The sequence below is a fragment of the Hirundo rustica genome, chromosome 25, assembly GCF_015227805.2.
Source record: "Hirundo rustica isolate bHirRus1 chromosome 25, bHirRus1.pri.v3, whole genome shotgun sequence".
Classification (NCBI taxonomy): Eukaryota; Metazoa; Chordata; class Aves; order Passeriformes; family Hirundinidae; genus Hirundo; species Hirundo rustica.
This window is the reverse complement of record NC_053474.1, coordinates 5,387,689-5,402,277: the sequence shown is the minus strand read 5'-3', so window position 1 is coordinate 5,402,277 and position 14,589 is coordinate 5,387,689.

Here is a 14,589-nt window from a genome sequence, read left to right as displayed (position 1 = left end):
GCTGGTGCTGGGACAGCCCAGGCAGGTGACAGGGATCAGCTGCTGCCTCCAGCTATTCTTAGTGCCAGGAATTGCTATTTTTACTCGGAGCAGCAGCGAGCCCGGCTCCTCCAACGCGTGACAACGCGCTCGTTTTAAAGAGGTTCCATTAACTTCTGCGTTAGGAAGAATTTAAATTCAGTTATTTAAAAGAGAGGGGGACCTCTTCAGCACTGCCAGGTTTCCAGTTCCTCCTCATCCCGATGTTTTTCCTGCTTTTACGTGGAGAATCCAGAGCTTCGCTCCCTAAAGCCAACGCGGGCAGCTTTGGGCACTCGGGGAGCGGAGCTTCTGCCTAATTAAAACTTCCCAATTTGGTGTCTGGAGAGCAGCAAACCACTGGCAGAGCCCTGCAAAGGACGGAACTCAAAGGAACACAAGGGAGAAAATGAATATTTTACTGTGGGAATGTGCAGGGGAAACTTCCAGAACCTCTGGAGCCAAAGTCAGGCTTTGAAGTGCCTTAGTGAGGGGTTTTTACTCCTCATTGAGCTCTGGTGAGTTCAGTGGGTTTAAAACTTTATTATTATAGATTTAGGGAATGTCCTGAGTGGACCCACAGGGTGATCCAGTCCAGCTCCTGCATCCCAACAATCCCAGCCTGGGCATCCCTGGAGCGGTGTCCAAAGGCTCCTGGAGCTCTGGCAGCCTCAGGGATCCTTGGACACCCCAGGATTTCCTTGGCTTGGGGTTTAAACCTGGCTGGGGCAATATTTGGATGGGAATCTCCAATATTTTATTAATATGAAAACGTGGTTTCCTGAGATATGAAACGGTTCCTCTGCTGGAACGGAGCTCGGGCTCCAGCCCACCTTTGCCCAAAATCCATCCTCACCCTCCCAAGAGTTTCACACTGTTCAGATCTTCCACTTCCCGGCAGAGGAGCTCCAGGGAAATGGTTTGAGCAGGGAATGGGAGGAAGGCACCTGAATAAAGACCACAAACAGCTGGGCCAGAGCCCTGGAAAAGATTCGGTGTAATGTGAATTTTGAACCCATCCTGCCAGCTCATCTTTTGCCCGCTCCTGGCTGCTTTTCCTTGTAAAAACCCTGTTTATTTCCAACCCTATTTTTCCTGTTTCTGGATCCAATTTCCCTGGATAACATTCCTGAGGTACCTGTGAAACCCTGCCTTCTTTTGCCGCGTTTCCTTGTCCCTTGTGTGAGTTTAACGACAAACGGCTGCACCCACCCCCTCCCCTTGTCGGATTTATCGAACAGTTAAAGAGTTTTTCTTTGAGTAACAAAAACAACCCACAAAAAAAAAAACCAACAAAAACCCTGCCCTGAGGCGTTTTTCCCTTTTTGCAGAAGGTCACCAGGGACAGTTTGGTTCTCCTGCTGGATAAAAAATCCTCTGGAGAAGTTTGTGCAGTTCAAGGGAAAAACTAAACACTGCTGGGAAACAAAAGGTGTGGTGGCACTGGAAGATGGGAATATCCTGTTTAATCCTCATGACTTTTATCCAGGGATATTGATAATGAGGGGTTGTTTTAGTGCGAGGCTCATCCGTGGCTGTGGCCCCTCTGCTGATTCTCAGGACTTAATACTGCAAATTAAGTGTGCGTTAATGAATTATTTCGGAAAGCCCGCTGGAATCATGGAATCAGAATGGTTTGGGTTGGAAATCCCATCGAGTGCCGCCCCTGCCGTGGTCAGGGACCTCTTCCACCACCCCAGGCTGCTCCAAGCCCTGTCCAGCCTGGCCTTGGGCACTGCCAGGGATGGGATCAGCGTCTCCGGGATGCAGGATCAACATCTATTTCAATTTTAAACACAGTTCAGCGATCCTGCGTGGAATCACTGCCCTTGCAGTGCTTTGAACGAACTGATGAGAAAGAGCGAGGTACAAAAAGAATCTCCATTTCCCGGGGAATTTTTTTCCCCTGGAATTTGCTGGAGAAGACACAGAACCCAGAATTCAAGGAAAGTGTTGAGGAGTTTGGGGGGCTCTGGGTGGTCCCCGCCCCTGGGGACAACAAAGGGACCTGGGCACAGCTGGGTGAGGGACACTCAGGGACATCCCAGCACTTGGAGCACTTGGACTGTGGGATTTTAGGATTATTTGTGTGGATGTGGAGAATCAGGGTGGTGTTTTGGGGTCTCTCCTTCGAGGCAGCAGCTCGGGGCTGTTCCTGACTTCCCTGGGAATAAATGGATTTGTGGAATGAGGCTCCTGAGGCTCTGCCAGGGGAGAGCTGGGGGGGATCTGGTGAGGAAGGGGTCTGGATGTGAGTGTGGGGGTCACGAGGGACCTGTCAGGTCACTGGGATGGGGATCCAGCCCCAGCAGTGCCACTCCCTGGGGCAGGGATGTGATGGACAAAGAGCTCCTGGATGGCCACGATGGGAATTTCCTGCCGTGTGAAATCCATGTGATTCCTGCTGTTTTCCAGCACCACTGGTGGCGGTTCCCATCTCGGGGTGCAGTGACAGGAGGGCACCCCCACACTTTAACAGGTGTTTCCACATTAGGAAAAGAGTTTCAGTTTCACCCCTGAACTTTTAAGGAAGAAGAACCAGAAACTTCCATGCTCCTCTCACCATAATTGTCCCAGTGCCAGGACAAAGGCACCAGTTGGATCCTTGAGCTGTTCCTCAAGGAATGTCGCTGTTTTCTATTGGGCAGCGTGCAAAAATCCCTCCTGGACCCTTGAATACACAGGAGAGAGCACGGAGTGTCTCGGGGCTTTTCGGGGTGTCTGAGTAGGTGCAAGAGACCTCCCTGCACCGTGCACGGCTTTCACTCTTTTGTTTTGTACGTTTTGTTATTTTCGCTTTAATTAAAACCTTTTTGCTTTCCCAAACTCCTCCGATCATGTCGCCTCGCTAATTTTTATAAACCATTTCTGGGAGGCTGCTGACAACCCTCAGAGCTTGGTGAATCTTCGTGGGGTTGATAACAGAGCACGCAGAATTTCATCAGGTGCCAGCACAGGATTGTGTTCAATGCCTCTGGAATATCCCCTGGAATATCCAGGGAGGAGACTCCAGCCCCTCTCTGGTTTTTATTCAGCGCTCAGTCGCCGGGAAGTTTTTCCTGCTGTGCCCAATCCAGCTGCATTTCAGGGTCCTGGCAGCGCCATGGATCCAGGGAAGGAAAGGGAGACACGGGAGCTGCCAGAGACCCCAGCAGCGCTGCATTTCCCGTGTTCAGTCCATGTAATCCCTGCCCTGGCACTGCTGGAGGTCGTTCCCAGCTCCAGGTCAGTTCAGGAGGGGTCCCAGCACGGAGCGTCCTGCAGCCCCTCAGGCTCTGGGATGGGTGAGTCATTGAAAACCGATACAGTCACGGACAAAGACCCTCTAACTAATATAAAGTTAGAAAGTGGTATGTTTATTCACCGGCGGGCGGCACGGGAGTCATCTCCGAAAGGCGTGGCCGCCCCGAACAAGGCTCTTTGCTCTCTATTTATTTTCCAAGACCTTACCTACAATACATATGCATAACCCCAGCACCTCCCATCCCCGCTCTGTATTAAAATGAGGCTATCAGTCCTTCACGCGTGTGCAATCCTTCTCTTGAATTGGGTCGGTGGTCTTGAATTGGGTCAGTGGTCTCCAAGGATGAAGTCAGGAGAGTCTTCATCAGGTCTCTGTGACCCTCTGGCACTGTCCAAGGTCCTCTGCTTCGTGATTGATTGATGCCAAGTCCAGGTGCTGGCCATTGTTCTTACTGGTTTCAGTCTGTTCTTATGACGGTTCCCTGACTCCACTTTTTCTATAAACAAGCTCATAATAGAACAGTTAGCTCTAGCTTGGACATCTAATAATCATTAACCTACCATTTCCTAATCTAACTTACATCTTGATCAATAGAAATTGCTTCTAACCCTTAGCTAAAATCTTAACTCTGTAAAGTCATGTCTCATGGGACTGGGAATGTGGCAGGGGGAGGGAAAAGCTCTTCCCATCGTTTTCCTGTTAACCCTGAATTTAGGAAATGTTTTCTTTCCTATTGCTGTCAACACAGGGAATACAGTGGGGCCGAGCTGAGAGGAGCCAAAGGGAATCACACCTGGAATTACAGAACTTAAAAAAAAAAAAAAATCTCTATAATTCTAACTGAAAATGCTATTATTGTCTTGTTCTCAGAAAATCAAATAGCTTTTGATCAAGGGCTGAGAGGTGCCAAAGGGAATTACACCTGGAATTTGAGAATCATGGACTGTTCTGAGCTGGAATGTCCACAGGGATCCTTGATCCAGCTCCTGCACCCCAGCAACCCCCCCTGTGCATCCCTGGAGCGCTGTCCCAAGGCTCCTGGAGCTCTGGCAGCCTCGGGGCCGTGCCCATTCCCTGGGGAGCCTGGGCAGTGCCAGCACCCTCTGGGGGAAGAACCTTTCCCTGCTCTGCAGCCTGAGCCTGCCCTGGCCCAGCTCCGGCGCTTCCCAGAGCAGGGATCGGAGCTGTCCCTGCTCGATCAGTTCAGTGTGACTTTTTCAGTGAATTCAGAGTTGGACCAGACTTAGAAGCTCCAAAAATCCATTATAAATTGAGATAAAGGGAAAAAAAAAATCCCAGCTGGCTCCGTGTTCCCAGCACTGAAACTCCAGCGAACGTCCAGCTCGAGCGTGCAAAGATGCATCCTGGGACTCTGGACACCATTTGGAATTTAACTGGGATATTTTCTCAATCCAAGCAGGATGTGATCAGGAATAACAAGCGCAAGGAAACTGTGAGATCTCACCTGGGATATTTCACAGTTGTGTTGTTCTGTTCCTGCTAAACCAAACAGAGCAGGGGCCTCGTTTATCTCAGGAGAAGAGTCGCCGCCAAATCTGCTTCCAGTCTTTTCCTTACACCCGGAATCCGTTCCCTGAACCCCTCCCTGAGGGAAAACTGGGCTCAGGAGCTGCTGGTCTGTCCCAGCTGCAGCTCGGGCTTTGGTTTAGGCTGGGCTTGACTTTGGCTTTCACAGCCCAGTTGCTTCCCGTGCTGAGGTGGGTGTTTATTCCTGACAAAACCTGGGGTGTTTTTTTTGTTCCCTCCATGAGTTTTAGCAATTTTTAAATCCATAATTTCCTGGATAGGTTTAAGAAGGACTGACTTCAGCTCTCTGCTCCCAATGCTGTTTCTAAAGCCTTTTCCCTTTTTCCTTTTCCCTTTCCCCTTCTTCCCTTTCCCTTTCCCTTTCCTTTTCCTTTTCCCTTTCCCTTCCACTCCTCCTCCTTCTCCTCCTCCTTCTCCTTCTCCTTCTCCTTCTCCTTCTCCTTCTCCTTCTCCTTCTCCTTCTCCTTCTCCTTCTCCTTCTCCTTCTCCTTCTCCTTCTCCTTCTCCTTCTCCTTCTCCTTCTCCTTCTCCTTCTCCTTCTCCTTCTCCTTCTCCTCTTTTCCCTTTTCCCTTTTTTCCTTCTCCTTTTCCCCTTCCCTTTCTTTCCTTTCCCTTTCCCTTTTCCTTTTTTCCTTTTCCCTGCTTGCTTTAATTTTCTTTGCAGCCTCTAATTCCCTTTGTCGTTGTTATTTTCATAACACCATTCCCCAGTCCTTGAGATCCAGCTTACTTTGGGATTCTTTCTTTTTCTCCTTCTTTGGGTTTCTTTCCTTTTAACTTCCTTCGGGAACCTTTATTTTTGCCCTTTTTTGCTTTTTCTCTGCTCATTTCTTGCACCTTTTGAGAGAGGTTTAATCCACTCAGTCTGGAGCTTTCCTGCATCATTTTCCACCACCTCCTCTTTTTCCAGAACACCAATTCCTGCTAATTTTACACCCAATGCTAAAGAAATTCGTCCTCTCTGTTCCCATCCTTAAGCTAATCTAAACAGAAGGTTTTTTGTTTTTTTTTAAACCAGAGGTTTTCCCTTGAACCAAAGGCCCATTTTATTGTTTTCTGGTTTTATTCTAAATTTACTTGATAAATTTAAATAATTCCTTATTGGCACGAGGCACCCGGGACTGGGAATGCCCGAGGGCAACTGGGGAGTCTCTAATTTCCAATTTCCTGCTCCCCCTGTGCATCCCAGGCCCCTCTTGGGGCTGATTCCTCATCCCACCCTTGGGGAGTCGGGAACTGTGCTCTGACAGCGTTCCTGGGAGAGGCTCTTCCTGCCAGGAAAGGCCGAGGATCCCCCCCTGGATGAGGAAAAGGGGAATAGGAGAAAACAGAAATGTTTTGTGATAAAACAGCGCCACTGGGACAGAGTCCAGCTGGAGGATCCTGCAGAGCCAAACCTGCCCCAAAATTCGATGGAATGGGTGCCCTGGGATAATTTTTGGGAAGAAGAGGAGCGGTGGGACCCCTCCAGGACAGAGCAGAGAATTTCTTCCCCTCAGGTTCCCAGCCAGGCATCTCCAAATCCCCTGAGCGCCGTGCCCTTGAGCTCCATAACCAATTAATTATTCCTGCAATGGATAGTTCCATTAATTTCTTTAATTTCCACTTCCCCGGTGTTTAGCTGGGAATCAAACAGCTATTCCCTGATAAATAACAGGGATTTCTGTTATTTATTCTAAACGTCAATTCTTGGTGTGAACGTGGGTTTTTGTTATCCCATCCCAAGGAATTCAAGGAGTTCCTAAGGACTGGCCACGTCTTTCACTGGACCAGCTGCTGAGACTGATAAAAATAAGCCTGGTTTTAGGCAAGCTGGGCAATTAATTCCAGTTTTAATCAGCTGGTTTAATAGAGATCCAAATTCTTCCACACTTGAACTCCCGTGTGTGCTGGTCACTGCTTGATACCAATATCAAATGCATTTTTCTGGTGTAAATGATCAATATTTCGGGCCAGCTCTCCCAGCTCAGTGTTTATTCAACCTTTTAAAATCCATTTTTGGAGCTCCTACCTGCGGCTGCCACTCAGCTCCTGGCTGAAGTCATTTTCTGCAGGGTTAATGAGAACAAATCCTTTGAACTCCCTGCTCATTTCTGTCTGATTTGGTGCAGGGCTCTCCCTGACTGCCTTTCCAGGGAAATTGCTTATAGGAATTATCAAGGGTTCCACTATGAAAAAGTTTGATTCAATTAATTAGAAATTCAGGACTTGGCCTTTGGCCAAAATGTAATTTGCTTTCCCCGAGCACGATTTGAAATGAAATCCTTGGGCAGGTTTTAAGCTAAAAAAAAAAAAGAATAAACACAATTTTCTTGGCTCTTCTTTTCTACTGTTAAAAAAACCCTGAAATAAACTCCAACCTACCAACCAAAAAAAACTCTAAAAAAACCCCAAACCCCAATGACTGAAATGTGTAGAAATATTTAAATATGAAAATGAAATTTGAGGGAGTTCTAAGCCCGGCCTGGCTGTGCACGATCGGATGTTGATCCCAAATCCATCACTGGGATGGAGATGGAGCCCAGTGCCTGTACTGGTCCCAGTACAGCTCTGGAGCTGCCATGGGCACCGGAGCTTCCATGCAATTGTCCCAGGGTTTGGTCCACAGAATGACAAAGGGATGTTTTTTGGTGTAAATTATCAATATTTCTGCTGAAATCTCCCAGCTCAGTGTTTATTCAACTGTTTAAAATCCATTCTTGGAGCTCCTGCCTGCGGCTGCCTCTCAGCTCCTGGCTGAGCTCCTGCTCTCTGTTCCTGCAGGCCCAGCCTGGGCTGGGATCAGAGCAAGTCCTGAGCCAGGGATCATCCTCAGGGGGGAATTCCGGCCAGCAGCTCGGGCTGCCCCGCTCCCCAAACTTCTGGAGGACTCCAAAATTTCCAAGCGTCCTTCCTGGTGGAGGCACCAGGGTACACCCAAACCTCCACGGGACCGGGACCCGAGCAGGGCCAGAGGCTGCTCCTGGGCTGCTCTGCCAAGTGCCCAAGGCCAGGACGGGGGGAGATGTTCTGTGTCCCAGATTCCCAGCCTCATGAGGATCCTGTTCCCAACCTCATGAGGATCCTGTTCTCAATCCTGGTGGGAGGATCACCCAAGCTGATCACCAACGATCAGCCCTGCTGATGATCCTGTTCCCATCCCTGCTGATGATCCTGCTCCCATCCCTGCTGATGATCCCGTTCCCATCCCTGCTGATGATCCTGTTCCCATCCCTGCTGATGATCCCGTTCCCATCCCTGCTGATGATCCTGCTCCCATCCCTGCTGATGATCCCGTTCCCATCCCTGCTGATGATCCCATTCCCAGCCCTGCTGATGATCCCGTTCCCAGCCCTGCTGATGATCCCGTTCCCAGCCCTGCTGATGATCCCGTTCCCAGCCCTGCTGATGATCCCGTTCCCAGCCCTGCACAGCCCCTCTTTGCTGCTGTGTCAGGAGCGTTCCCAGCCCTGCAGCTGGAATTCCCAGCCGCACTCCCAGAGCGCTTCTGGCACTGCCTGGCTCTCCCTTGCTCCAAAGGAAGTTTCTGTCCCCGGTTTTGCTGCTTTCCCTGCAGTGGGACACCGGAGGCTGGGCTGGAGCAGGATGCACAGAAGATAAACTCACACCCCTGCTTGGATTTAAAATGAACCCCCAAATGATTTAAACCTCAGGCCTTTCCAGGATTTTAAACCTGGATGTGCCTTGGTGATGGTTCTTTGGGATCAGCGGTAATTCCAGACCCAGCTGGGATTTGGGACTGTGGTTTTCCACACTCCCTGAGCAGGGAGCTCACAGGACCTGCAGACTCTTTTCCTTCTCTCCCCACACCTTTCATCCCCTCCATCCCTCCACTTGGACTTTTGTACAATTCTGGAATAATGCAATGAAGCATCAGTAGCATCTGGGATGTGCTTTGATGTTCACAGAGGAGAAAGTGGTTCCAAGGTCAGTGATTTTCCTGGTTCTCCTTTTAAATCATCCCTGTGCTGAGGCCAAGGTGAGGGATCAGGATTCCTGATGAGAAGTGGGAAGGGGAACCGTGGTTTTCCAGCCCAGTGCCCGCAGCAGGGAGCTCACAGGACCTGCGGACTTCTCCTTCTCTCCCCACACCATTTAAGGAATTCTGATCCCTCCGCTTGCACTTTGGAAAGAGACAATTCTGGAATGGCACAATGAGGCATCAGTACCAAAGCCAGTGATTTTCCTGGCCCTTCTTTTCAATCATCACTGGGTTGAATCCAAGGGGAGGGATCAGAATTCCTTAAATTCCTTATGAGAAGTGAGAAGAGGGCTGGAGAGCCCCAGGTACCTCCTGTCCCTTTACCCCTCTGGAGAAAGGAAAGCAACTCCCTCCCTACTCCACCTAAATGATTTTATACTCACCCCCGGCCTTTATTTCATTCTCCTGCCCATTCTCTATTTTAATTACGATCTTTTCCCCCTCCCTGAGCAGCCAAACCTCTCGGATTTTGCCTTTCGGTCGGGTTATTTCGGGAACTCATTAAATGCCCTGGTCACGTGCTCGTTATTAGAAAATGAAAACAACTCGGTGGCTGTGCCACGGGAGAGGCTTCCTGGTGAATTACCGGAGTTAAGCAGTGGCTTAACAGCTTGAGACTCCTGGAACATTAGGCAGGGTTTTTTTAGACCTTTAATGCACGGCAGATTACGCCGCTTCCTGCTCGGAATGGGCTGAGGTTGTTGTCTGTGGTTGGTTTAATGGGATGCTGCAGGGGGATGAGGCAGGAATCAGAGAGCGGTCGCTGGATGAGGACAAGGGTTTGAATAAAGGGAGGGGAAACCAAGCCATGAGCAAGGCCCATCCTGGGGCTGGCAGCGGGGCAGAATCGTGCTGGGATCCACCGAACTTCAAATATTGGTGTCAGGCCTCGAGAAAACATTCCTTGGGAAGGGGCTGCGTCCTCTCCTCCCTCCTCTGCTGAGCTGAGATCACCCAAAGCCCCGGTGCCACTGCTGGAGAGCCCCAGAACCCCTGGTCAATAAACAAAATCCCTGGAGATGAGGGATCAATAAACACTCTGGTGTTGAGGGATCAATAAACAAAATCCCTGGTGTTGAGGGATCAATAAACAAAATCCCTGGAGATGAGGGACCAATAAACACTCTGGTGTTGAGGGATCAATAAACAAAATCCCTGGAGATGAGGGATCAATAAACACTCTGGTGTTGAGGGATCAATAAACAAAATCCCTGGTGTTGAGGGATCAATAAACAAAATCCCTGGAGATGAGGGACCAATAAACACTCTGGTGTTGAGGGATCAATAAACAAAATCCCTGGAGATGAGGGATCAATAAACACTCTGGTGTTGAGGGATCAATAAACAAAATCCCTGGAGATGAGGGATCAATAAACACTCTGGGGATGAGAGATTGATAAACAAAATCCCTGGAGATGAGGGATCAATAAACACTCTGGGGATGAGGGATCAATAAACAAAATCCCTGGTGTTGAGGGATCAATAAACACTCCGGGGATGAGGGATTGATAAACAAAATCCCTGGAGATGAGGGACCAATAAACACTCTGGAGATGAGGGATCAATAAACAAAATCCCTGGAGATCGGGGATTAATAAAATCCCTGGAGATGAGGGACCAATAAACAAACTCCCTGGAGATGAGGGATCAATAAATATTCTGGAGATGAGAGATTAATAAAATCCTTGGAGATGAGGGATCAATAAAATCCTTGGAGATGAGGGATTGATAAACTCCCTGGAGATGAAGGAGTAATAAACAAACACCTGGAGATGAGAGTCAATACACAAACACCTGGAGATGAGGGATCAATAAACACTCTGAAAATGAGGGATTAATGAACATCCTGGAGATGAGGGATTAACAAACAAAATCCCGGGACATGAGGGATCAGTAAACACCCTGGAGATGAGGGCTTAATAAAATCCCTGGAGATGAGGGATTGATAAACAAAATCCCAGGAGATCAGGGATTAATAAACACCCTGGAGATGAAGGATTAATAAACACCTGGAGGATGTTTATTAATGATGATGGATTAATAAGGATGAAGGATTAATAAAAACCCTGGAGATGAGGGATCAATAAATACCCTGAACATGAGGGATCAGTACACAAACACCTGCAGATGAGGGATCAATGAACACCCTGCAGATGAGGGATCAATACACAAACACCTGGAGATGAGGGATCAATGAACACCCTGGAGATGAGGGATCAATGAACAGCCTGGAGATGAGGGATCAATACACAAACACCTGGAGATGAGGGACCAATGAACACTCAGGAGATGAGGGATCAATGAACACCCTGGAGATGAGGGATCAATGAACACCCTGGAGATGAGGGATCAATGAACACTCAGGAGATGAGGGATCAATGAACACCTTGGAGATGAGGGACCAATGAACACCCTGGAGATGAGGGATCAATGAACACTCAGGAGATGAGGGATCAATGAACACCTTGGAGATGAGGGACCAATGAACACCCTGGAGATGAGGGATCAATGAACACTCAGGAGATGAGGGATCAATGAACACCTTGGAGATGAGGGACCAATGAACACCCTGGAGATGAGGGATCAATAAATACCCCGAACATGAGGGATCAATGAACACCCTGGAGATGAGGGATCAATGAACACCCTGGAGATGAGGGACCAATGAACACCCTGCAGATGAGGGATCAATGAACACCCTGGAGATGAGGGATCAGTACACAAACACCTGGAGATGAGGGATCAATGAACACCCTGCAGATGAGGGACCAATGAACACCCTGGAGATGAGGGATCAATGAACACTCAGGAGATGAGGGATCAATGAACACCCTGCAGATGAGGGATCAATGAACACCCTGCAGATGAGGGATCAATGAACACTCAGGAGATGAGGGATCAATAAATACCCTGAACATGAGGGATCAGTACACAAACACCTGGAGATGAGGGATCAATAAATACCCTGAACATGAGGGATCAATAAACAAACACCTGGAGATGAGGGATCAATGAACACTCAGGAGATGAGGGATCAATGAACACCCTGGAGATGAGGGATCAATGAACACTCAGGAGATGAGGGATCAATGAACACCCTGGAGATGAGGGATCAATGAACACTCAGGAGATGAGGGATCAATGAACACTCAGGAGATGAGGGATCAATGAACACCCTCAGGCCACGGCCTCAGGGAGCTCGGGACGTGGAGCTCTGTCCCTGTGTGTCACCGGGGGACAGATCCGAGCGGCCCAATTTTGCCGTGTCGGGACGGCCACGGAGCTCCTCCGGCTGTCCTTTGCTCTGCTGTGGCGTTCTTTATCTCACAAGGGCACATTGCGGGGTTTGATATCAGTTTTCAGTTAAGCAGACAAAAATGTACCTGCCCTGAAAAGGTTTGGGCTCAGGGGAAATTCAACAGGAAAAGCTCTGCTAAACTCCTAGCTTTCTGATCTGAAACTTGAATTTGTTGTGATTTACCCGTCCTGGGGTATCAGATGGGAACTTTGGAGCACAGAAGTAATACCCCAAATATTTGCAGAGGTTTGCTCTTCTTCAGTCTGTTAACAAACGTTGGTTTGGGTGGGCGGATGAGCTTAGGGATCTGCATCTTAAAATCAGGGCAGGGAATGGGATGGGATGGGATGGGATGGGATAGGATGGGATGGGATGGGATGGGATGGGATGGGATGGGATGGGATGGGATAGAATGGAATGGGATGGGATGGAATGGGATGGAATGGAATGGAATGGAATGGAATGGAATGGAATGGAATGGAATGGAATGGAATGGAATGAGATGGAATGGAATGAGATGGAATGGAATGGAATGGAATGGAACGGAACGGGATGGGATGGGATGGAATGGGATGGGATGGAATGGGATGGAATCCCAGGCACACATCTGGGATGCAGTTTGCTGTCACAGACAGTGTCCATCGAACATCAGGAAAAAGGGAAAGGGCTGAGGGTTGTACAAAAAGAGATGCTGGGAGCACGTGGGCTCTGGTTTGCTCAGTGATTTTTATTTCCCTTTGTTGGACTGGGATTCCTTCAGACAAAATGAACCAGGCTGAGCTCTCCAGGGAAAATGTGGCTGTCCCTGGATCCCTGGCAGTGCCCAAGGCCAGGCTGGACACTGGCACAGTGGGAGGTGTCCCTGCCAGGGCAGGGGTGGCACCGGGTGGGATTTAAGGTCCCTCCCCACCCAAACCATTCCAGGATTCCATGATAAACACTCCCCTGTGCAGCATCTCAGCCCCTGCCAGGGCAATGCAGGGACAGGCTCAGGACAGGCTGGGGACTGGGATCGGTGATGGGAATGGGGCAGAGCCCTCCGCCCCACACACATCCAGAAACCAAGCTCTGGTGGTTGTTGTCACTGAACAAAGTTTGGGGGTCCTTTATAATTTCCAAGAGAGGCTCAAATGTCACGTGCCACTTTTCCACCTGGGATCTGGCTGCTCAGGAGGCAGCAGCTCCCTGACCCCAAAATCCAGCCCTGAGCAGCCCCCAGGAGCTGCTCAGCTCTGGGCATTCCCACCCTGCTCCTGCACAACTCCATTCCAGCTGCAGCGAGCAGCGTTGGGACCGGATGGATCAGCACCCACCTGGTTTGGGCAGAGCCTCTCAGGGCCCTGAGAACATTCCCAGCCCTGTCTGAGCACCGTTCCATCCTTTCCCCATCCCCCTTCCCTCTCCTGTCATCCCCTGCTGTTGGAATTCTGGAAACTTAGATTTTAGGGTTTTGGTATATAGTAATAACGTGGGGCAAGATGGAGACTTTAGGGTGGAGATCAGTTGTTCTTTCTTCAACTTCTTCTTCCTTCTTCATGGGTTTGGGTGGCTTTCTGTAACTGGGTGGAAAAGTTCTGCATTGCGGACCTTGGGTGGTCATTATTGGGTCAGAAATATAAATAATGTAGGTGTCACCTCGTTATTTGGTGATTAGCGCTTAAATAACCTTGGAAAGAATAAGAGGTGCTCCATTTTACCTGCATTCTCCCACTTGCTAGTTAGAGCTCACGGCTCGTGAGGCTGTGAATAGATAAGAATTAATAAACACTGAGTCTGAACACGAACTGCGACTCCCGTGTGTTGATCCCGACCTCGGCAGAAAGGGAACCCAGAACCGTCACACCCTGCACCTCCCGCGCCCCAGACTGTGGTCCCAAAGCCGTGTGGGGCTGGGGGAGCCCCAGGACGGCTGCAGAGGAACTGAACCCACAGCCAGGCTCGGCCTCGGCGCCTTGGCTCCTGGTTAAAGAAGTGCGGGAAGAGGAGCAGCAGAACGAACCCATCCCTCGCCTTCCTGCTCCCAAGAGCGTTCCTGAAACAGCAATGGAAGGGAAATGCTCCCTGCTCCCCGCTGAGCGGGTTTGAGGGGTGCTTTAAAAGGGAACCCGTGGTGTTTCCATGGCTCCCTGTCAGTCCACACAGGAGAAACCCCATCCAAAGTCGGAATTCCCACGGAAGGATCAGCCTGATCCTGCTGTGCTCTGCGCATCAGGGGTGGATCCTGGGGAAAGGGGCAAGGCTGACGGCTGGAAATATTCCAGAGATTTAAACAAGCCCTAAACTCCTCCCTCCAGCCTTGTCCTTCCCCCCAGAGCTGGTGTTGCCATGGGAAAAGATCCACAAGGAAGTTTCCGAATCTTCTTCACGCTGTGAATTTTTCACCTGCTTGTTTATTTTCACAGGAGAAAAAGAAGGAGGAATGAGCCACGGAGGGATTAGCTCTGACCTCTGAAATATAACTGATGCCTGGGGGTGCCAGCAGCACATCCTGCCTGAAAA